Source organism: Asterias amurensis, chromosome 12 (genome assembly GCF_032118995.1).
Source record: "Asterias amurensis chromosome 12, ASM3211899v1".
Classification (NCBI taxonomy): Eukaryota; Metazoa; Echinodermata; class Asteroidea; order Forcipulatida; family Asteriidae; genus Asterias; species Asterias amurensis.
The window spans coordinates 5,772,495-5,795,127 of record NC_092659.1 but is presented as its reverse complement, the minus strand read 5'-3'; positions in this window follow the sequence as shown (position 1 = coordinate 5,795,127).

The window sequence follows — 22,633 nt, the reverse complement described above, 5'->3', positions numbered from 1 at the left end:
TAGTTCCAGAATTATTCACGAGCATAGCTGACAGTTTTTAAAAGTCCGGGCTTTCTTTTCAATGAATATATATTTTCCATTTATCACCACGCGCCGTGTACATCATGCATTAAATTCCCCGAATTTAGGGGTGTGTGTCGGGTCCACTCGCTGACCTCTAGCCTCGCTTTGAAAACCCCCAAAGCATTAAGTTTAATACGAGAGGAAAGCCCTTGATCATATCTATCGAATGGTGCTAAACTTATTTAGATTGATCAAGTATTTGGGGTCAAATTGGCCAGTTGTAACTTGTGATTTGTTCTGTGCACAAAAATCCCACAGGGAGGCTTGTTGAGTTAGCTTCGGAGCAAAGCCGCCTAAATGTCATTTTCGCTATCAAGAAGTATGCAAGCCGCCCAAAAACTTTGAAATTCTGATGCAGGGACATGCAAGGATGACTCAGGTACAAACCGCGTCTCTCTAGCATTTTTAGTTCCAGAATTATTCAAGAGCATAGCTGACAGTTTTTAAAAGTCCGGGCTTTCTTTTCAAGGAATATATAATTTTTTCCATTTATCACCACGCGCCGTGTAAATCATGCATTAAATTCCCCGAATTTAGGGGTGTGTGTCGGGTCCACTCGCTGACCTCTAGACTCGCTTTGAAAATCCCCACAACATTAAGTTTGATACGAGAGGAAAGCCCTTGATCATATCTATCGAATTGTGCTAAACTTATGTAGATTGATCAAGTATTTCGGGTCGAATTAGCCAGTTGTAACTTGTGATTTGTTCTGTGCACAAAAATCCCATTGGGAGGCTTATTGAGTTAGCTTCGGAGCACAGCCGCCTACATGTCATTTTCGCTACCAAGAAGTATGCAAGCCGCCCAAAAACTTTAAAATTCGGATGCAGGCAAATGCAAGGATGACTCAGGTACAAACCGCGTCTCTCTAGCATTTTTAGTTCCAGAATTATTCACGAGCATAGCTGACAGTTTTTAAAAGTCCGGGCTTTCTTTTCAATGAATATATATTTTCCATTTATCACCACGCGCCGTGTACATCATGCATTAAATTCCCCGAATTTAGGGGTGTGTGTCGGGTCCACTCGCTGACCTCTAGCCTCGCTTTGAAAACCCCCAAAGCATTAAGTTTAATACGAGAGGAAAGCCCTTGATCATATCTATCGAATGGTGCTAAACTTATTTAGATTGATCAAGTATTTGGGGTCGAATTGGCCAGTTGTAACTTGTGATTTTTTCTGTGCACAAAAATCCCATAGGGAGGCTTGTTGAGTTAGCTTCGGAGCAAAGCCGCCTACATGTCATTTTTGCTATCAAGAAGTATGCAGGCCGCCCAAAAACTTTGAAATTCGGATGCAGGGACATGCAAGGATGACTCAGGTACAAACCGCGTCTCTCTAGCATTTTTAGTTCCAGAATTATTCAAGAGCATAGCTGACAGTTTTTAAAAGTCCGGGCTTTCTTTTCAAGGAATATATATTTTTTTCCATTTATCACCACGCGCCGTGTAAATCATGCATTAAATTCCCCAAATTTAGGGGTGTGCGTCGGGTCCACTCGCTGACCTCTAGCCTCGCTTTGGAAATCCCCACAGCATTAAGTTTAATACGAGAGGAAAGCCCTTGATCATATCTATCGAATGGTGCTAAACTTATGTAGATTGATCAAGTATTTCGGGTCGAATTAGCCAGTTGTAACTTGTGATTTGTTCTGTGCACAAAAATCCCATTGGAGGCTTATTGAGTTAGCTTCGGAGCACAGCCGCCTACATGTCATTTTCGCTACCAAGAAGTATGCAAGCCGCCCAAAAACTTTAAAATTCGGATGCAGGCAAATGCAAGGATGACTCAGGTACAAACCGCGTCTCTCTAGCATTTTTAGTTCCAGAATTATTCACGAGCATAGCTGACAGTTTTTAAAAGTCCGGGCTTTCTTTTCAATGAATATATATTTTCCATTTATCACCACGCGCCGTGTACATCATGCATTAAATTCCCCGAATTTAGGGGTGTGTGTCGGGTCCACTCGCTGACCTCTAGCCTCGCTTTGAAAACACCCAAAGCATTAAGTTTAATACGAGAGGAAAGCCCTTGATCATATCTATCGAATGGTGCTAAACATATTTAGATTGATCAAGTATTTGGGGTCGAATTGGCCAGTTGTAACTTGTGATTTGTTCTGTGCACAAAAATCCCATAGGGAGGCTTGTTGAGTTAGCTTCGGAGCAAAGCCGCCTACATGTCATTTTCGCTATCAAGAAGTATGCAGGCCGCCCAAAAACTTTGAAATTCGGATGCAGGGACATGCAAGGATGACTCAGGTACAAACCGCGTCTCTCTAGCATTTTTAGTTCCAGAATTATTCAAGAGCATAGCTGACAGTTTTTAAAAGTCCGGGCTTTCTTTTCAAGGAATATATAATTTTTTCCATTTATCACCACGCGCCGTGTAAATCATGCATTAAATTCCCCGAATTTAGGTGTGTGTGTCGGGTCCACTCGCTGACCTCTAGACTCGCTTTGAAAATCCCCACAACATTAAGTTTGATACGAGAGGAAAGCCCTTGATCATATCTATCGAATGGTGATGAACTTATGTAGATTGATCAAGTATTTCTGGTCGAATTGGCCAGTTGTAACTTGTGATTTGTTCTGTGCACAAAAATCCCATAGGGAGGCTTGTTGAGTTAGCTTCGGAGCAAAGCCGCCTACATGTCATTTTCGCTATCAAGAAGTATGCAAGCCGCCCAAAAACTTTGAAATTCGGATGCAGGGACATGCAAGGATGACTCAGGTACAAACCGCGTCTCTCTAGCATTTTTAGTTCCAGAATTATTCAAGAGCATAGCTGACAGTTTTTAAAAGTCCGGGCTTTCTTTTCAAGGAATATATATTTTTTTCCATTTATCACCACGCGCCGTGTAAATCATGCATTAAATTCCCCAAATTTAGGGGTGTGTGTCGGGTCCACTCGCTGACCTCTAGCCTCGCTTTGAAAATCCCCACAGCATTAAGTTTAATACGAGAGGAAAGCCCTTGATCATATCTATCGAATGGTGCTAAACTTATTTAGATTGATCAAGTATTTCGGGTCGAATTGGCCAGTTGTAACTTGTGAGTTTTTCTGTGCACAAAAATCCCATAGGGAGGCTTGTTGAGTTAGCTTCGGAGCAAAGCCGCCTACATGTCATTTTCGCTATCAAGAAGTATGCAAGCCGCCCAAAAACTTTGAAATTCTGATGCAGGGACATGCAAGGATGACTCAGGTACAAACCGCGTCTCTCTAGCATTTTTAGTTCCAGAATTATTCAAAAGCATAGCTGACAGTTTTTAAAAGTCCGGGCTTTCTTTTCAAGGAATATATATTTTTTTCCATTTATCACCACGCGCCGTGTAAATCATGCATTAAATTCCCCAAATTTAGGGGTGTGTGTCGGGTCCACTCGCTGACCTCTAGCCTCGCTTTGAAAATCCCCACAACATTAAGTTTGATACGAGAGGAAAGCCCTTGATCATATCTATCGAATGGTGCTAAACTTATGTAGATTGATCAAGTATTTCGGGTCGAATTGGCCAGTTGTAACTTGTGAGGTTTTCTGTGCACAAAAATCCCATAGGGAGGCTTGTTGAGTTAGCTTCGGAGCAAAGCCGCCTACATGTCATTTTCGCTATCAAGAAGTATGCAAGCCGCCCAAAAACTTTGAAATTCGGATGCAGGGACATGCAAGGATGACTCAGGTACAAACCGCGTCTCTCTAGCATTTTTAGTTCCAGAATTATTCAAGAGCATAGCTGACAGTTTTTAAAAGTCCGGGCTTTCTTTTCAAGGAATATATATTTTTTTCCATTTATCACCACGCGCCGTGTAAATCATGCATTAAATTCCCCAAATTTAGGGGTGTGTGTCGGGTCCACTCGCTGACCTCTAGCCTCGCTTTGAAAATCCCCACAGCATTAAGTTTAATACGAGAGGAAAGCCCTTGATCATATCTATCGAATGGTGCTAAACTTATTTAGATTGATCAAGTATTTCGGGTCGAATTGGCCAGTTGTAACTTGTGAGTTTTTCTGTGCACAAAAATCCCATAGGGAGGCTTGTTGAGTTAGCTTCGGAGCAAAGCCGCCTACATGTCATTTTCGCTATCAAGAAGTATGCAAGCCGCCCAAAAACTTTGAAATTCGGATGCAGGGACATGCAAGGATGACTCAGGTACAAACCGCGTCTCTCTAGCATTTTTAGTTCCAGAATTATTCAAAAGCATAGCTGACAGTTTTTAAAAGTCCGGGCTTTCTTTTAAAGGAATATATATTTTTTTCCATTTATCACCACGCGCCGTGTAAATCATGCATTAAATTCCCCGAATTTAGGGGTGTGTGTCGGGTCCACTCGCTGACCTCTAGACTCGCTTTGAAAATCCCCACAACATTAAGTTTGATACGAGAGGAAAGCCCTTGATCATATCTATCGAATGGTGCTAAACTTATGTAGATTGATCAAGTATTTGGGGTCGAATTGGCCAGTTGTAACTTGTGATTTGTTCTGTGCACAAAAATCCCATAGGGAGGCTTGTTGAGTTAGCTTCGGAGCAAAGCCGCCTAGATGTCATTTTCGCTATCAAGAAGTATGCAAGCCGCCCAAAAACTTTGAAATTCGGATGCAGGGACATGCAAGGATGACTCAGGTACAAACCGCGTCTCTCTAGCATTTTTAGTTCCAGAATTATTCAAGAGCATAGCTGACAGTTTTTAAAAGTCCGGGCTTTCTTTTCAAGGAATATATATTTTTTTCCATTTATCACCACGCGCCGTGTAAATCATGCATTAAATTCCCCAAATTTAGGGGTGTGTGTCGGGTCCACTCGCTGACCTCTAGCCTCGCTTTGAAAATCCCCACAGCATTAAGTTTAATACGAGAGGAAAGCCCTTGATCATATCTATCGAATGGTGCTAAACTTATTTAGATTGATCAAGTATTTCGGGTCGAATTGGCCAGTTGTAACTTGTGAGTTTTTCTGTGCACAAAAATCCCATAGGGAGGCTTGTTGAGTTAGCTTCGGAGCAAAGCCGCCTACATGTCATTTTCGCTATCAAGAAGTATGCAAGCCGCCCAAAAACTTTGAAATTCTGATGCAGGGACATGCAAGGATGACTCAGGTACAAACCGCGTCTCTCTAGCATTTTTAGTTCCAGAATTATTCAAAAGCATAGCTGACAGTTTTTAAAAGTCCGGGCTTTCTTTTCAAGGAATATATATTTTTTTCCATTTATCACCACGCGCCGTGTAAATCATGCATTAAATTCCCCAAATTTAGGGGTGTGTGTCGGGTCCACTCGCTGACCTCTAGCCTCGCTTTGAAAATCCCCACAACATTAAGTTTGATACGAGAGGAAAGCCCTTGATCATATCTATCGAATGGTGCTAAACTTATGTAGATTGATCAAGTATTTCGGGTCGAATTGGCCAGTTGTAACTTGTGAGGTTTTCTGTGCACAAAAATCCCATAGGGAGGCTTGTTGAGTTAGCTTCGGAGCAAAGCCGCCTACATGTCATTTTCGCTATCAAGAAGTATGCAAGCCGCCCAAAAACTTTGAAATTCGGATGCAGGGACATGCAAGGATGACTCAGGTACAAACCGCGTCTCTCTAGCATTTTTAGTTCCAGAATTATTCAAGAGCATAGCTGACAGTTTTTAAAAGTCCGGGCTTTCTTTTCAAGGAATATATATTTTTTTCCATTTATCACCACGCGCCGTGTAAATCATGCATTAAATTCCCCAAATTTAGGGGTGTGTGTCGGGTCCACTCGCTGACCTCTAGCCTCGCTTTGAAAATCCCCACAGCATTAAGTTTAATACGAGAGGAAAGCCCTTGATCATATCTATCGAATGGTGCTAAACTTATTTAGATTGATCAAGTATTTCGGGTCGAATTGGCCAGTTGTAACTTGTGAGTTTTTCTGTGCACAAAAATCCCATAGGGAGGCTTGTTGAGTTAGCTTCGGAGCAAAGCCGCCTACATGTCATTTTCGCTATCAAGAAGTATGCAAGCCGCCCAAAAACTTTGAAATTCGGATGCAGGGACATGCAAGGATGACTCAGGTACAAACCGCGTCTCTCTAGCATTTTTAGTTCCAGAATTATTCAAAAGCATAGCTGACAGTTTTTAAAAGTCCGGGCTTTCTTTTAAAGGAATATATATTTTTTTCCATTTATCACCACGCGCCGTGTAAATCATGCATTAAATTCCCCGAATTTAGGGGTGTGTGTCGGGTCCACTCGCTGACCTCTAGACTCGCTTTGAAAATCCCCACAACATTAAGTTTGATACGAGAGGAAAGCCCTTGATCATATCTATCGAATGGTGCTAAACTTATGTAGATTGATCAAGTATTTGGGGTCGAATTGGCCAGTTGTAACTTGTGATTTGTTCTGTGCACAAAAATCCCATAGGGAGGCTTGTTGAGTTAGCTTCGGAGCAAAGCCGCCTAGATGTCATTTTCGCTATCAAGAAGTATGCAAGCCGCCCAAAAACTTTGAAATTCTGATGCAGGGACATGCAAGGATGACTCAGGTACAAACCGCGTCTCTCTAGCATTTTTAGTTCCAGAATTATTCAAGAGCATAGCTGACAGTTTTTAAAAGTCCGGGCTTTCTTTTCAAGGAATATATATTTTTTTCCATTTATCACCACGCGCCGTGTAAATCATGCATTAAATTCCCCAAATTTAGGGGTGTGTGTCGGGTCCACTCGCTGACCTCTAACCTCGCTTTGAAAATCCCCACAGCATTAAGTTTAATACGAGAGGAAAGCCCTTGATCATATCTATCGAATGGTGCTAAACTTATTTAGATTGATCAAGTATATCGGGTCGAATTGGCCAGTTGTAACTTGTGAGTTTTTCTGTGCACAAAAATCCCATAGGGAGGCTTGTTGAGTTAGCTTCGGAGCAAAGCCGCCTACATGTCATTTTCGCTATCAAGAAGTATGCAAGCCGCCCAAAAACTTTGAAATTCGGATGCAGGGACATGCAAGGATGACTCAGGTACAAACCGCGTCTCTCTAGCCTTTTTAGTTCCAGAATTATTCAAGAGCATAGCTGACAGTTTTTAAAAGTCCGGGCTTTCTTTTCAAGGAATATATATTTTTCTCCATTTATCACCACGCGCCGTGTAAATCATGCATTAAATTCCCCGAATTTAGGGGTGTGTGTCGGGTCCACTCGCTGACCTCTAGACTCGCTTTGAAAATCCCCACAACATTAAGTTTGATACGAGAGGAAAGCCCTTAATCATATCTATCGAATGGTGCTAAACTTATGTAGATTGATCAAGTATTTCTGGTCGAATTGGCCAGTTGTAACTTGTGATTTGTTCTGTGCACAAAAATCCCATAGGGAGGCTTGTTGAGTTAGCTTCGGAGCAAAGCCGCCTACATGTCATTTTCGCTATCAAGAAGTATGCAAGCCGCCCTAAAACTTTGAAATTCGGATGCAGGGACATGCAAGGATGACTCAGGTACAAACCGCGTCTCTCTAGCATTTTTAGTTCCAGAATTATTCAAAAGCATAGCTGACAGTTTTTAAAGTCCGGGCTTTCTTTTCAAGGAATATATATTTTTTTCCATTTATCACCACGCGCCGTGTAAATCATGCATTAAATTCCCCAAATTTAGGGGTGTGTGTCGGGTCCACTCGCTGACCTCTAGCCTCGCTTTGAAAATCCCCACAACATTAAGTTTGATACGAGAGGAAAGCCCTTGATCATATCTATCGAATGGTGCTAAACTTATGTAGATTGATCAAGTATTTGGGGTCGAATTGGCCAGTTGTAACTTGTGATTTGTTCTGTGCACAAAAATCCCATAGGGAGGCTTGTTGAGTTAGCTTCGGACCAAAGCCGCCTACATGTCATTTTCGCTATCAAGAAGTATGCAAGCCGCCCAAAAACTTTGAAATTCTGATGCAGGGACATGCAAGGATGACTCAGGTACAAACCGCGTCTCTCTAGCATTTTTAGTTCCAGAATTATTCAAGAGCATAGCTGACAGTTTTTAAAAGTCCGGGCTTTCTTTTCAAGGAATATATATTTTTTTCCATTTATCACCACGCGCCGTGTAAATCGTGCATTAAATTCCCCGAATTTAGGGGTGTGTGTCGGGTCCACTCGCTGACCTCTAGACTCGCTTTGAAAATCCCCACAACATTAAGTTTGATACGAGAGGAAAGCCCTTGATCATATCTATCGAATGGTGCTAAACTTATGTAGATTGATCAAGTATTTGGGGTCGAATTGGCCAGTTGTAACTTGTGATTTGTTCTGTGCACAAAAATCCCATAGGGAGGCTTGTTGAGTTAGCTTCGGAGCAAAGCCGCCTAGATGTCATTTTCGCTATCAAGAAGTATGCAAGCCGCCCATAAACTTTGAAATTCTGATGCAGGGACATGCAAGGATGACTCAGGTACAAACCGCGTCTCTCTAGCATTTTTAGTTCCAGAATTATTCAAGAGCATAGCTGACAGTTTTTAAAAGTCCGGGCTTTCTTTTCAAGGAATATATATTTTTTTCCATTTATCACCACGCGCCGTGTAAATCATGCATTAAATTCCCCGAATTTAGGGGTGTGTGTCGGGTCCACTCGCTGACCTCTAGACTCGCTTTGAACATCCCCACAACATTAAGTTTGATACGAGAGGAAAGCCCTTGATCATATCTATCGAATGGTGCTAAACTTATGTAGATTGATCAAGTATTTGGGGTCGAATTGGCCAGTTGTAACTTGTGATTTGTTCTGTGCACAAAAATCCCATAGGGAGGCTTGTTGAGTTAGCTTCGGAGCAAAGCCGCCTAGATGTCATTTTCGCTATCAAGAAGTATGCAAGCCGCCCAAAAACTTTGAAATTCTGATGCAGGGACATGCAAGGATGACTCAGGTACAAACCGCGTCTCTCTAGCATTTTTAGTTCCAGAATTATTCAAGAGCATAGCTGACAGTTTTTAAAAGTCCGGGCTTTCTTTTCAAGGAATATATATTTTTTTCCATTTATCACCACGCGCCGTGTAAATCATGCATTAAATTCCCCAAATTTAGGGGTGTGTGTCGGGTCCACTCGCTGACCTCTAGCCTCGCTTTGAAAATCCCCACAGCATTAAGTTTAATATGAGAGGAAAGCCCTTGATCATATCTATCGAATGGTGCTAAACTTATTTAGATTGATCAAGTATTTCGGGTCGAATTGGCCAGTTGTAACTTGTGAGTTTTTCTGTGCACAAAAATCCCATAGGGAGGCTTGTTGAGTTAGCTTCGGAGCAAAGCCGCCTACATGTCATTTTCGCTATCAAGAAGTATGCAAGCCGCCCAAAAACTTTAAAATTCGGATGCAGGGACATGCAAGGATGACCCAGGTACAAACCGCGTCTCTCTAGCATTTTTAGTTCCAGAATTATTCAAGAGCATAGCTGACAGTTTTTAAAAGTCCGGGCTTTCTTTTCAAGGAATATATATTTTTTTCCATTTATCACCACGCGCCGTGTAAATCATGCATTAAATTCCCCAAATTTAGGGGTGTGTGTCGGGTCCACTCGCTGACCTCTAGCCTCGCTTTGAAAATCCCCACAGTATTAAGTTTAATACGAGAGGAAAGCCCTTGATCATATCTATCGAATGGTGCTAAACTTATTTAGATTGATCAAGTATTTCGGGTCGAATTGGCCAGTTGTAACTTGTGAGTTTTTCTGTGCACAAAAATCCCATAGGGAGGCTTGTTGAGTTAGCTTCGGAGCAAAGCCGCCTACATGTCATTTTCGCTATCAAGAAGTATGGAAGCCGCCCAAAAACTTTGAAATTCGGATGCAGGGACATGCAAGGATGACTCAGGTACAAACCGCGTCTCTCTAGCATTTTTAGTTCCAGAATTATTCAAGAGCATAGCTGACAGTTTTTAAAAGTCCGGGCTTTCTTTTCAAGGAATATATATTTTTTTCCATTTATCACCACGCGCCGTGTAAATCATGCATTAAATTCCCCAAATTTAGGGGTGTGTGTCGGGTCCACTCGCTGACCTCTAGACTCGCTTTGAAAATTCCCACAGCATTAAGTTTACTACGAGAGGAAAGCCCTTGATCATATCTATCGAATGGTGCTAAACTTATTTAGATTGATAAGTATTTCGGGTTGAATTGGCCAGTTGTAACTTGTGAGTTTTTCTGTGCACAAAAATCCCTAGGGAGGCTTGTTGAGTTAGCTTCGGAGCAAAGCCGCCTACATGTCATTTTCGCTATCAAGAAGTATGGAAGCCGCCCAAAAACTTTGAAACTCGGATGCAGGGACATGCAAGGATGACTCAGGTACAAACCGCGTCTCTCTAGCATTTTTAGTTCCAGAATTATTCAAGAGCATAGCTGACAGTTTTTAAAAGTCCGGGCTTTCTTTTCAAGGAATATATTTTTTTTTTCCATTTAACACCACGCGCCGTGTTAATCATGCATTAAATTCCCCGAATTTAGGGGTATGTGTCGGGTCCACTCGCTGACCTCTAGACTCGCTTTGAAAATCCCCACAACATTAAGTTTGATACGAGAGGAAAGCCCTTGATCATATCTATCGAATGGTGATAAACTTATGTAGATTGATGAAGTATTTCTGGTCGAATAGGCCAGTTGTAACTTGTGATTTGTTCTGTGCACAAAAATCCCATAGGGAGGCTTGTTGAGTTAGCTTCGGAGCAAAGCCGCCTACATGTCATTTTCGCTATCAAGAAGTATGCAAGCCGCCCAAAAACTTTGAAATTCGGATGCAGGGACATGCAAGGATGACTCAGGTACAAACCGCGTCTCTCTAGCATTTTTAGTTCCAGAATTATTCAAGAGCATAGCTGACAGTTTTTAAAAGTCCGGGCTTTCTTTTCAAGGAATATATATTTTTTTTCCATTTAAAACCACGCGCCGTGTAAATCATGCATTAAATTCCCCGAATTTAGGGGTATGTGTCGGGTCCACTCGCTGACCTCTAGACTCGCTTTGAAAATCCCCACAACAATAAGTTTGATACGAGAGGAAAGCCCTTGATCATATCTATCGAATGGTGCTAAACTTATGTAGATTGATCAAGTATTTGGGGTCGAATTGGCCAGTTGTAACTTGTGATTTGTTCTGTGCACAAAAATCCCATAGGGAGGCTTGTTGAGTTAGCTTCGGAGCAAAGCCGCCTAGATGTCATTTTCGCTATCAAGAAGTATGCAAGCCGCCCAAAAACTTTGAAATTCTGATGCAGGGACATGCAAGGATGACTCAGGTACAAACCGCGTCTCTCTAGCATTTTTAGTTCCAGAATTATTCAAGAGCATAGCTGACAGTTTTTAAAAGTCCGGGCTTTCTTTTCAAGGAATATATATTTTTTTCCATTTATCACCACGCGCCGTGTAAATCATGCATTAAATTCCCCAAATTTAGGGGTGTGTGTCGGGTCCACTCGCTGACCTCTAACCTCGCTTTGAAAATCCCCACAGCATTAAGTTTAATACGAGAGGAAAGCCCTTGATCATATCTATCGAATGGTGCTAAACTTATTTAGATTGATAAGTATTTCGGGTTGAATTGGCCAGTTGTAACTTGTGAGTTTTTCTGTGCACAAAAATCCCTAGGGAGGCTTGTTGAGTTAGCTTCGGAGCAAAGCCGCCTACATGTCATTTTCGCTATCAAGAAGTATGGAAGCCGCCCAAAAACTTTGAAACTCGGATGCAGGGACATGCAAGGATGACTCAGGTACAAACCGCGTCTCTCTAGCATTTTTAGTTCCAGAATTATTCAAGAGCATAGCTGACAGTTTTTAAAAGTCCGGGCTTTCTTTTCAAGGAATATATTTTTTTTTTCCATTTAACACCACGCGCCGTGTTAATCATGCATTAAATTCCCCGAATTTAGGGGTATGTGTCGGGTCCACTCGCTGACCTCTAGACTCGCTTTGAAAATCCCCACAACATTAAGTTTGATACGAGAGGAAAGCCCTTGATCATATCTATCGAATGGTGATAAACTTATGTAGATTGATGAAGTATTTCTGGTCGAATAGGCCAGTTGTAACTTGTGATTTGTTCTGTGCACAAAAATCCCATAGGGAGGCTTGTTGAGTTAGCTTCGGAGCAAAGCCGCCTACATGTCATTTTCGCTATCAAGAAGTATGCAAGCCGCCCAAAAACTTTGAAATTCGGATGCAGGGACATGCAAGGATGACTCAGGTACAAACCGCGTCTCTCTAGCATTTTTAGTTCCAGAATTATTCAAGAGCATAGCTGACAGTTTTTAAAAGTCCGGGCTTTCTTTTCAAGGAATATATAATTTTTTCCATTTATCACCACGCGCCGTGTAAATCATGCATTAAATTCCCCGAATTTAGGGGTGTGTGTCGGGTCCACTCGCGGACCTCTAGACTCGATTTGAAAATCCCCACAACATTAAGTTTGATACGAGAGGAAAGCCCTTGATCATATCTATCGAATGGTGCTAAACTTATGTAGATTGATCAAGTATTTGGGGTCGAATTGGCCAGTTGTAACTTGTGATTTGTTCTGTGCACAAAAATCTCATAGGGAGGCTTGTTGAGTTAGCTTCGGAGCAAAGCCGCCTACATGTCATTTTCGCTATCAAGAAGTATGCAAGCCGCCCAAAAACTTTGAAATTCGGATGCAGGGACATGCAAGGATGACTCAGGTACAAACCGCGTCTCTCTAGCATTTTTAGTTCCAGAATTATTCAAGAGCATAGCTGACAGTTTTTAAAAGTCCGGGCTTTCTTTTCAAGGAATATATATTTTTTTCCATTTATCACCACGCGCCGTGTAAATCATGCATTAAATTCCCCAAATTTAGGGGTGTGCGTCGGGTCCACTCGCTGACCTCTAGACTCGCTTTGAAAATCCCCACAACATTAAGTTTGATACGAGAGGAAAGCCCTTGATCATATCTATCGAATGGTGATAAACTTATGTAGATTGATCAAGTATTTGGGGTCGAATTGGCCAGTTGTAACTTGTGAGTTTTTCTGTGCACAAAAATCCCACAGGGAGGCTTGTTGAGTTAGCTTCGGAGCAAAGCCGCCTACATGTCATTTTCGCTATCAAGAAGTATGGAAGCCGCCCAAAAACTTTGAAATTCGGATGCAGGGACATGCAAGGATGACTCAGGTACAAACCGCGTCTCTCTAGCATTTTTAGTTCCAGAATTATTCAAGAGCATAGCTGACAGTTTTTAAAAGTCCGGGCTTTCTTTTCAAGGAATATATAATTTTTTCCATTTATCACCACGCGCCGTGTAAATCATGCATTAAATTCCCCGAATTTAGGGGTGTGTGTCGGGTCCACTCGCTGACCTCTAGACTCGCTTTGAAAATCCCCACAACATTAAGTTTGATACGAGAGGAAAGCCCTTGATCATATCTATCGAATGGTGCTAAACTTATGTAGATTGATCAAGTATTTGGGGTCGAATTGGCCAGTTGTAACTTGTGATTTGTTCTGTGCACAAAAATCTCATAGGGAGGCTTGTTGAGTTAGCTTCGGAGCAAAGCCGCCTAGATGTCATTTTCGCTATCAAGAAGTATGCAAGACGCCCAAAAACTTTGAAATTCTGATGCAGGGACATGCAAGGATGACTCAGGTACAAACCGCGTCTCTCTAGCATTTTTAGTTCCAGAATTATTCAAGAGCATAGCTGACAGTTTTTAAAAGTCCGGGCTTTCTTTTCAAGGAATATATATTTTTTTCCATTTATCACCACGCGCCGTGTTAATCATGCATTAAATTCCCCAAATTTAGGGGTGTGTGTCGGGTCCACTCGCTGACCTCTAACCTCGCTTTGAAAATCCCCACAGCATTAAGTTTAATACGAGAGGAAAGCCCTTGATCATATCTATCGAATGGTGCTAAACTTATTTAGATTGATAAGTATTTCGGGTCGAATTGGCCAGTTGTAACTTGTGAGTGTTTCTGTGCACAAAAATCCCTAGGGAGGCTTGTTGAGTTAGCTTCGGAGCAAAGCCGCCTACATGTCATTTTCGCTATCAAGAAGTATGGAAGCCGCCCAAAAACTTTGAAACTCGGATGCAGGGACATGCAAGGATGACTCAGGTACAAACCGCGTCTCTCTAGCATTTTTAGTTCCAGAATTATTCAAGAGCATAGCTGACAGTTTTTAAAAGTCCTGGCTTGCTTTTCAAGGAATATATATTTTTTTTCCATTTAACACCACGCGCCGTGTTAATCATGCATTAAATTCCCCGAATTTAGGGGTATGTGTCGGGTCCACTCGCTGACCTCTAGACTCGCTTTGAAAATCCCCACAACATTAAGTTTGATACGAGAGGAAAGCCCTTGATCATATCTATCGAATGGTGATAAACTTATGTAGATTGATCAAGTATTTCTGGTCGAATAGGCCAGTTGTAACTTGTGATTTGTTCTGTGCACAAAAATCTCATAGGGAGGCTTGTTGAGTTAGCTTCGGAGCAAAGCCGCCTACATGTCATTTTCGCTATCAAGAAGTATGGAAGCCGCCCAAAAACTTTGAAATTCGGATGCAGGGACATGCAAGGATGACTCAGGTACAAACCGCGTCTCTCTAGCATTTTTAGTTCCAGAATTATTCAAGAGCATAGCTGACAGTTTTTAAAAGTCCGGGCTTTCTTTTCAAGGAATATATAATTTTTTCCATTTATCACCACGCGCCGTGTAAATCATGCATTAAATTCCCCGAATTTAGGGGTGTGTGTCGGGTCCACTCGCTGACCTCTAGACTCGCTTTGAAAATCCCCACAACATTAAGTTTGATACGAGAGGAAAGCCCTTGATCATATCTATCGAATGGTGCTAAACTTATGTAGATTGATCAAGTATTTGGGGTCGAATTGGCCAGTTGTAACTTGTGATTTGTTCTGTGCACAAAAATCTCATAGGGAGGCTTGTTGAGTTAGCTTCGGAGCAAAGCCGCCTAGATGTCATTTTCGCTATCAAGAAGTATGCAAGACGCCCAAAAACTTTGAAATTCTGATGCAGGGACATGCAAGGATGACTCAGGTACAAACCGCGTCTCTCTAGCATTTTTAGTTCCAGAATTATTCAAGAGCATAGCTGACAGTTTTTAAAAGTCCGGGCTTTCTTTTCAAGGAATATATATTTTTTTCCATTTATCACCACGCGCCGTGTAAATCATGCATTAAATTCCCCGAATTTAGGGGTGTGTGTCGGGTCCACTCGCTGACCTCTAGACTCGCTTTGAAAATCCCCACAACATTAAGTTTGATACGAGAGGAAAGCCCTTGATCATATCTATCGAATGGTGATAAACTTATGTAGATTGATCAAGTATTTGGGGTCGAATTGGCCAGTTGTAACTTGTGATTTGTTCTGTGCACAAAAATCCCATAGGGAGGCTTGTTGAGTTAGCTTCGGAGCAAAGCCGCCTACATGTCATTTTCGCTATCAAGAAGTATGCAAGCCGCCCAAAAACTTTGAAATTCGGATGCAGGGACATGCAAGGATGACTCAGGTACAAACCGCGTCTCTCTAGCATTTTTAGTTCCAGAATTATTCAAGAGCATAGCTGACAGTTTTTAAAAGTCCGGGCTTTCTTTTCAAGGAATATATATTTTTTTCCATTTATCACCACGCGCCGTGTAAATCATGCATTAAATTCCCCAAATTTAGGGGTGTGTGTCGGGTCCACTCGCTGACCTCTAGCCTCGCTTTGAAAATCCCCACAGCATTAAGTTTAATACGAGAGGAAAGCCCTTGATCATATCTATCGAATGGTGCTAAACTTATTTAGATTGATCAAGTATTTCGGGTCGAATTGGCCAGTTGTAACTTGTGAGTTTTTCTGTGCACAAAAATCCCATAGGGAGGCTTGTTGAGTTAGCTTCGGAGCAAAGCCGCCTACATGTCATTTTCCCTATCAAGAAGTATGCAAGCCGCCCAAAAACTTTGAAATTCGGATGCAGGGACATGCAAGGATGACTCAGGTACAAACCGCGTCTCTCTAGCATTTTTAGTTCCAGAATTATTCAAGAGCATAGCTGACAGTTTTTAAAAGTCCGGGCTTTCTTTTCAAGGAATATATTTTTTTTTCCATTTATCACCACGCGCCGTGTAAATCATGCATTAAATTCCCCAAATTTAGGGGTGTGTGTCGGGTCCACTCGCTGACCTCTAGCCTCGCTTTGAAAATCCCCACAGCATTAAGTTTAATACGAGAGGAAAGCCCTTGATCATATCTATCGAATGGTGCTAAACTTATTTAGATTGATCAAGTATTTCGGGTCGAATTGGCCAGTTGTAACTTGTGAGTTTTTCTGTGCACAAAAATCCCATAGGGAGGCTTGTTGAGTTAGCTTCGGAGCAAAGCCGCCTACATGTCATTTTCGCTATCAAGAAGTATGGAAGCCGCCCAAAAACTTTGAAATTCGGATGCAGGGACATGCAAGGATGACTCAGGTACAAACCGCGTCTCTCTAGCATTTTTAGTTCCAGAATTATTCAAGAGCATAGCTGACAGTTTTTAAAAGTCCGGGCTTTCTTTTCAAGGAATATATTTTTTTTTCCATTTATCACCACGCGCCGTGTAAATCATGCATTAAATTCCCCGAATTTAGGGGTGTGTGTCGGGTCCACTCGCTGACCTCTAGACTCGCTTTGAAAATCCCCACAACATTAAGTTTGATACGAGAGGAAAGCCCTTGATCATATCTATCGAATGGTGATAAACTTATGTAGATTGATCAAGTATTTGGGGTCGAATTGGCCAGTTGTAACTTGTGATTTGTTCTGTGCACAAAAATCACATAGGGAGGCTTGTTGAGTTAGCTTCGGAGCAAAGCCGCCTACATGTCATTTTCGCTATCAAGAAGTATGCAAGCCGCCCAAAAACTTTAAAATTCGGATGCAGGGACATGCAAGGATGACTCAGGTACAAACCGCGTCTCTCTTGCATTTTTAGTTCCAGAATTATTCAAGAGCATAGCTGACAGTTTTTAAAAGTCCGGGCTTTCTTTTCAAGGAATATATTTTTTTTTCCATTTATCACCACGCGCCGTGTAAATCATGCATTAAATTCCCCAAATTTAGGGGTGTGTTTCGGGTCCACTCGCTGACCTCTAGCCTCGCTTTGAAAATCCCCACAGCATTAAGTTTAATACGAGAGGAAAGCCCTTGATCATATCTATCGAATGGTGCTAAACTTATTTAGATTGATCAAGTATTTCGGGTCGAATTGGCCAGTTGTAACTTGTGAGTTTTTCTGTGCACAAAAATCCCATAGGGAGGCTTGTTGAGTTAGCTTCGGAGCAAAGCCGCCTACATGTCATTTTCGCTATCAAGAAGTATGCAAGCCGCCCAAAAACTTTGAAATTCGGATGCAGGGACATGCAAGGATGACTCAGGTACAAACCGCGTCTCTCTAGCATTTTTAGTTCCAGAATTATTCAAGAGCATAGCTGACAGTTTTTAAAAGTCCGGGCTTTCTTTTCAAGGAATATATATTTTTTTCCATTTATCACCACGCGCCGTGTAAATCATGCATTAAATTCCCCAAATTTAGGGGTGTGTGTCGGGTCCACTCGCTGACCTCTAGTCTCGCTTTGAAAATCCCCACAGCATTAAGTTTAATACGAGAGGAAAGCCCTTGATCATATCTATCGAATGGTGCTAAACTTATTTAGATTGATCAAGTATTTCGGGTCGAATTGGCCAGTTGTAACTTGTGAGTTTTTCTGTGCACAAAAATCCCATAGGGAGGCTTGTTGAGTTAGCTTCGGAGCAAAGCCGCCTACATGTCATTTTCGCTATCAAGAAGTATGCAAGCCGCCCAAAAACTTTGAAATTCGGATGCAGGGACATGCAAGGATGACTCAGGTACAAACCGCGTCTCTCTAGCATTTTTAGTTCCAGAATTATTCAAGAGCATAGCTGACAGTTTTTAAAAGTCCGGGCTTTCTTTTCAAGGAATATTAATTTTTTTTCCATTTATCACCACGCGCCGTGTAAATCATGCATTAAATTCCCCGAATTTAGGGGTGTGTGTCGGGTCCACTCGCTGACCTCTAGACTCGCTTTGAAAATCCCCACAACATTAAGTTTGATACGAGAGGAAAGCCCTTGATCATATCTATCGAATGGTGCTAAACTTATGTAGATTGATCAAGTATTTGGGGTCGAATTGGCCAGTTGTAACTTGTGATTTGTTCTGTGCACAAAAATCTCATAGGGAGGCTTGTTGAGTTAGCTTCGGAGCAAAGCCGCCTACATGTCATTTTCGCTATCAAGAAGTATGCAAGCCGCCCAAAAACTTTGAAATTCGGATGCAGGGACATGCAAGGATGACTCAGGTACAAACCGCGTCTCTCTAGCATTTTTAGTTCCAGAATTATTCAAGAGCATAGCTGACAGTTTTTAAAAGTCCGGGCTTTCTTTTCAAGGAATATATATTTTTTTCCATTTATCACCACGCGCCGTGTAAATCATGCATTAAATTCCCCAAATTTAGGGGTGTGCGTCGGGTCCACTCGCTGACCTCTAGACTCGCTTTGAAAATCCCCACAACATTAAGTTTGATACGAGAGGAAAGCCCTTGATCATATCTATCGAATGGTGATAAACTTATGTAGATTGATCAAGTATTTGGAGTCGAATTGGCCAGTTGTAACTTGTGAGTTTTTCTGTGCACAAAAATCCCATAGGGAGGCTTGTTGAGTTAGCTTCGGAGCAAAGCCGCCTACATGTCATTTTCGCTATCAAGAAGTATGCAAGCCGCCCAAAAACTTTGAAATTCGGATGCAGGGACATGCAAGGATGACTCAGGTACAAACCGCGTCTCTCTAGCATTTTTAGTTCCAGAATTATTCAAGAGCATAGCTGACAGTTTTTAAAAGTCCGGGCTTTCTTTTCAAGGAATATATAATTTTTTCCATTTATCACCACGCGCCGTGTAAATCATGCATTAAATTCCCCGAATTTAGGGGTGTGTGTCGGGTCCACTCGCTGACCTCTAGACTCGCTTTGAAAATCCCCACAACATTAAGTTTGATACGAGAGGAAAGCCCTTGATCATATCTATCGAATGGTGCTAAACTTATGTAGATTGATCAAGTATTTGGGGTCGAATTGGCCAGTTGTAACTTGTGATTTGTTCTGTGCACAAAAATCTCATAGGGAGGCTTGTTGAGTTAGCTTCGGAGCAAAGCCGCCTAGATGTCATTTTCGCTATCAAGAAGTATGCAAGACGCCCAAAAACTTTGAAATTCTGATGCAGGGACATGCAAGGATGACTCAGGTACAAACCGCGTCTCTCTAGCATTTTTAGTTCCAGAATTATTCAAGAGCATAGCTGACAGTTTTTAAAAGTCCGGGCTTTCTTTTCAAGGAATATATATTTTTTTCCATTTATCACCACGCGCCGTGTAAATCATGCATTAAATTCCCCAAATTTAGGGGTGTGTGTCGGGTCCACTCGCTGACCTCTAACCTCGCTTTGAAAATCCCCACAGCATTAAGTTTAATACGAGAGGAAAGCCCTTGATCATATCTATCGAATGGTGCTAAACTTATTTAGATTGATCAAGTATTTCGGGTCGAATTGGCCAGTTGTAACTTGTGAGTTTTTCTGTGCACAAAAATCCCGTAGGGAGGCTTGTTGAGTTAGCTTCGGAGCAAAGCCGCCTACATGTCATTTTCGCTATCAAGAAGTATGCAAGCCGCCCAAAAACTTTGAAATTCGGATGCAGGGACATGCAAGGATGACTCAGGTACAAACCGCGTCTCTCTAGCATTTTTAGTTCCAGAATTATTCAAGAGCATAGCTGACAGTTTTTAAAAGTCCGGGCTTTCTTTTCAAGGAATATATAATTTTTTCCATTTATCACCACGCGCCGTGTAAATCATGCATTAAATTCCCCGAATTTAGGGGTGTGTGTCGGGTCCACTCGCTGACCTCTAGACTCGCTTTGAAAATCCCCACAACATTAAGTTTGATACGAGAGGAAAGCCCTTGATCATATCTATCGAATGGTGCTAAACTTATGTAGATTGATCAAGTATTTGGGGTCGAATTGGCCAGTTGTAACTTGTGATTTGTTCTGTGCACAAAAATCCCATAGGGAGGCTTGTTGAGTTAGCTTCGGAGCAAAGCCGCCTACATGTCATTTTCGCTATCAAGAAGTATGCAAGCCGCCCAAAAACTTTGAAATTCGGATGCAGGGACATGCAAGGATGACTCAGGTACAAACCGCGTCTCTCTAGCATTTTTAGTTCCAGAATTATTCAAGAGCATAGCTGACAGTTTTTAAAAGTCCGGGCTTTCTTTTCAAGGAATATATAATTTTTTCCATTTATCACCACGCGCCGTGTAAATCATGCATTAAATTCCCCGAATTTAGGGGTGTGTGTCGGGTCCACTCGCTGACCTCTAGACTCGCTTTGAAAATCCCCACAACATTAAGTTTGATACGAGAGGAAAGCCCTTGATCATATCTATCGAATGGTGATAAACTTATGTAGATTGATCAAGTATTTGGGGTCGAATTGGCCAGTTGTAACTTGTGATTTGTTCTGTGCACAAAAATCCCATAGGGAGGCTTGTTGAGTTAGCTTCGGAGCAAAGCCGCCTACATGTCATTTTCGCTATCAAGAAGTATGCAAGCCGCCCAAAAACTTTGAAATTCGGATGCAGGGACATGCAAGAATGACTCAGGTACAAACCGCGTCTCTCTAGCATTTTTAGTTCCAGAATTATTCAAGAGCATAGCTGACAGTTTTTAAAAGTCCGGGCTTTCTTTTCAAGGAATATATATTTTTTTCCATTTATCACCACGCGCCGTGTAAATCATGCATTAAATTCCCCAAATTTAGGGGTGTGTGTCGGGAACACTCGCTGACCTCTAGCCTCGCTTTGAAAATCCCCACAGCATTAAGTTTAATACGAGAGGAAAGCCCTTGATCATATCTATCGAATGGTGCTAAACTTATTTAGATTGATCAAGTATTTCGGGTCGAATTGGCCAGTTGTAACTTGTGAGTTTTTCTGTGCACAAAAATCCCATAGGGAGGCTTGTTGAGTTAGCTTCGGAGCAAAGCCGCCTACATGTCATTTTCGCTATCAAGAAGTATGGAAGCCGCCCAAAAACTTTGAAATTCGGATGCAGGGACATGCAAGGATGACTCAGGTACAAACCGCGTCTCTCTAGCATTTTTAGTTCCAGAATTATTCAAGAGCATAGCTGACAGTTTTTAAAAGTCCGGGCTTTCTTTTCAAGGAATATATATTTTTTTTCCATTTATCACCACGCGCCGTGTAAATCATGCATTAAATTCCCCGAATTTAGGGGTATGTGTCGGGTCCACTCGCTGACCTCTAGACTCGCTTTGAAAATCCCCACTACATTAAGTTTGATACGAGAGGAAAGCCCTTGATCATATCTATCGAATGGTGATAAACTTATGTAGATTGATCAAGTATTTCTGGTCGAATTGGCCAGTTGTAACTTGTGATTTGTTCTGTGCACAAAAATCCCATAGGGAGGCTTGTTGAGTTAGCTTCGGAGCAAAGCCGCCTACATGTCATTTTCGCTATCAAGAAGTATGCAAGCCGCCCAAAAACTTTGAAATTCGAATGCAGGGACATGCAAGGATGACTCAGGTACAAACCGCGTCTCTCTAGCATTTTTAGTTCCAGAATTATTTAAGAGCATAGCTGACAGTTTTTAAAAGTCCGGGCTTTCTTTTCAAGGAATATATATTTTTTTTCCATTTATCACCACGCGCCGTGTAAATCATGCATTAAATTCCCCGAATTTAGGGGTATGTGTCGGGTCCACTCGCTGACCTCTAGACTCGCTTTGAAAATCCCCACTACATTAAGTTTGATACGAGAGGAAAGCCCTTGATCATATCTATCGAATGGTGATAAACTTATGTAGATTGATCAAGTATTTCTGGTCGAATTGGCCAGTTGTAACTTGTGATTTGTTCTGTGCACAAAAATCCCATAGGGAGGCTTGTTGAGTTAGCTTCGGAGCAAAGCCGCCTACATGTCATTTTCGCTATCAAGAAGTATGCAAGCCGCCCAAAAACTTTGAAATTCGAATGCAGGGACATGCAAGGATGACTCAGGTACAAACCGCGTCTCTCTAGCATTTTTAGTTCCAGAATTATTTAAGAGCATAGCTGACAGTTTTTAAAAGTCCGGGCTTTCTTTTCAAGGAATATATATTTTTTTTCCATTTATCACCACGCGCCGTGTAAATCATGCATTAAATTCCCCGAATTTAGGGGTATGTGTCGGGTCCACTCGCTGACCTCTAGACTCGCTTTGAAAATCCCCACTACATTAAGTTTGATACGAGAGGAAAGCCCTTGATCATATCTATCGAATGGTGATAAACTTATGTAGATTGATCAAGTATTTCTGGTCGAATTGGCCAGTTGTAACTTGTGATTTGTTCTGTGCACAAAAATCCCATAGGGAGGCTTGTTGAGTTAGCTTCGGAGCAAAGCCGCCTACATGTCATTTTCGCTATCAAGAAGTATGCAAGCCGCCCAAAAACTTTGAAATTCGAATGCAGGGACATGCAAGGATGACTCAGGTACAAACCGCGT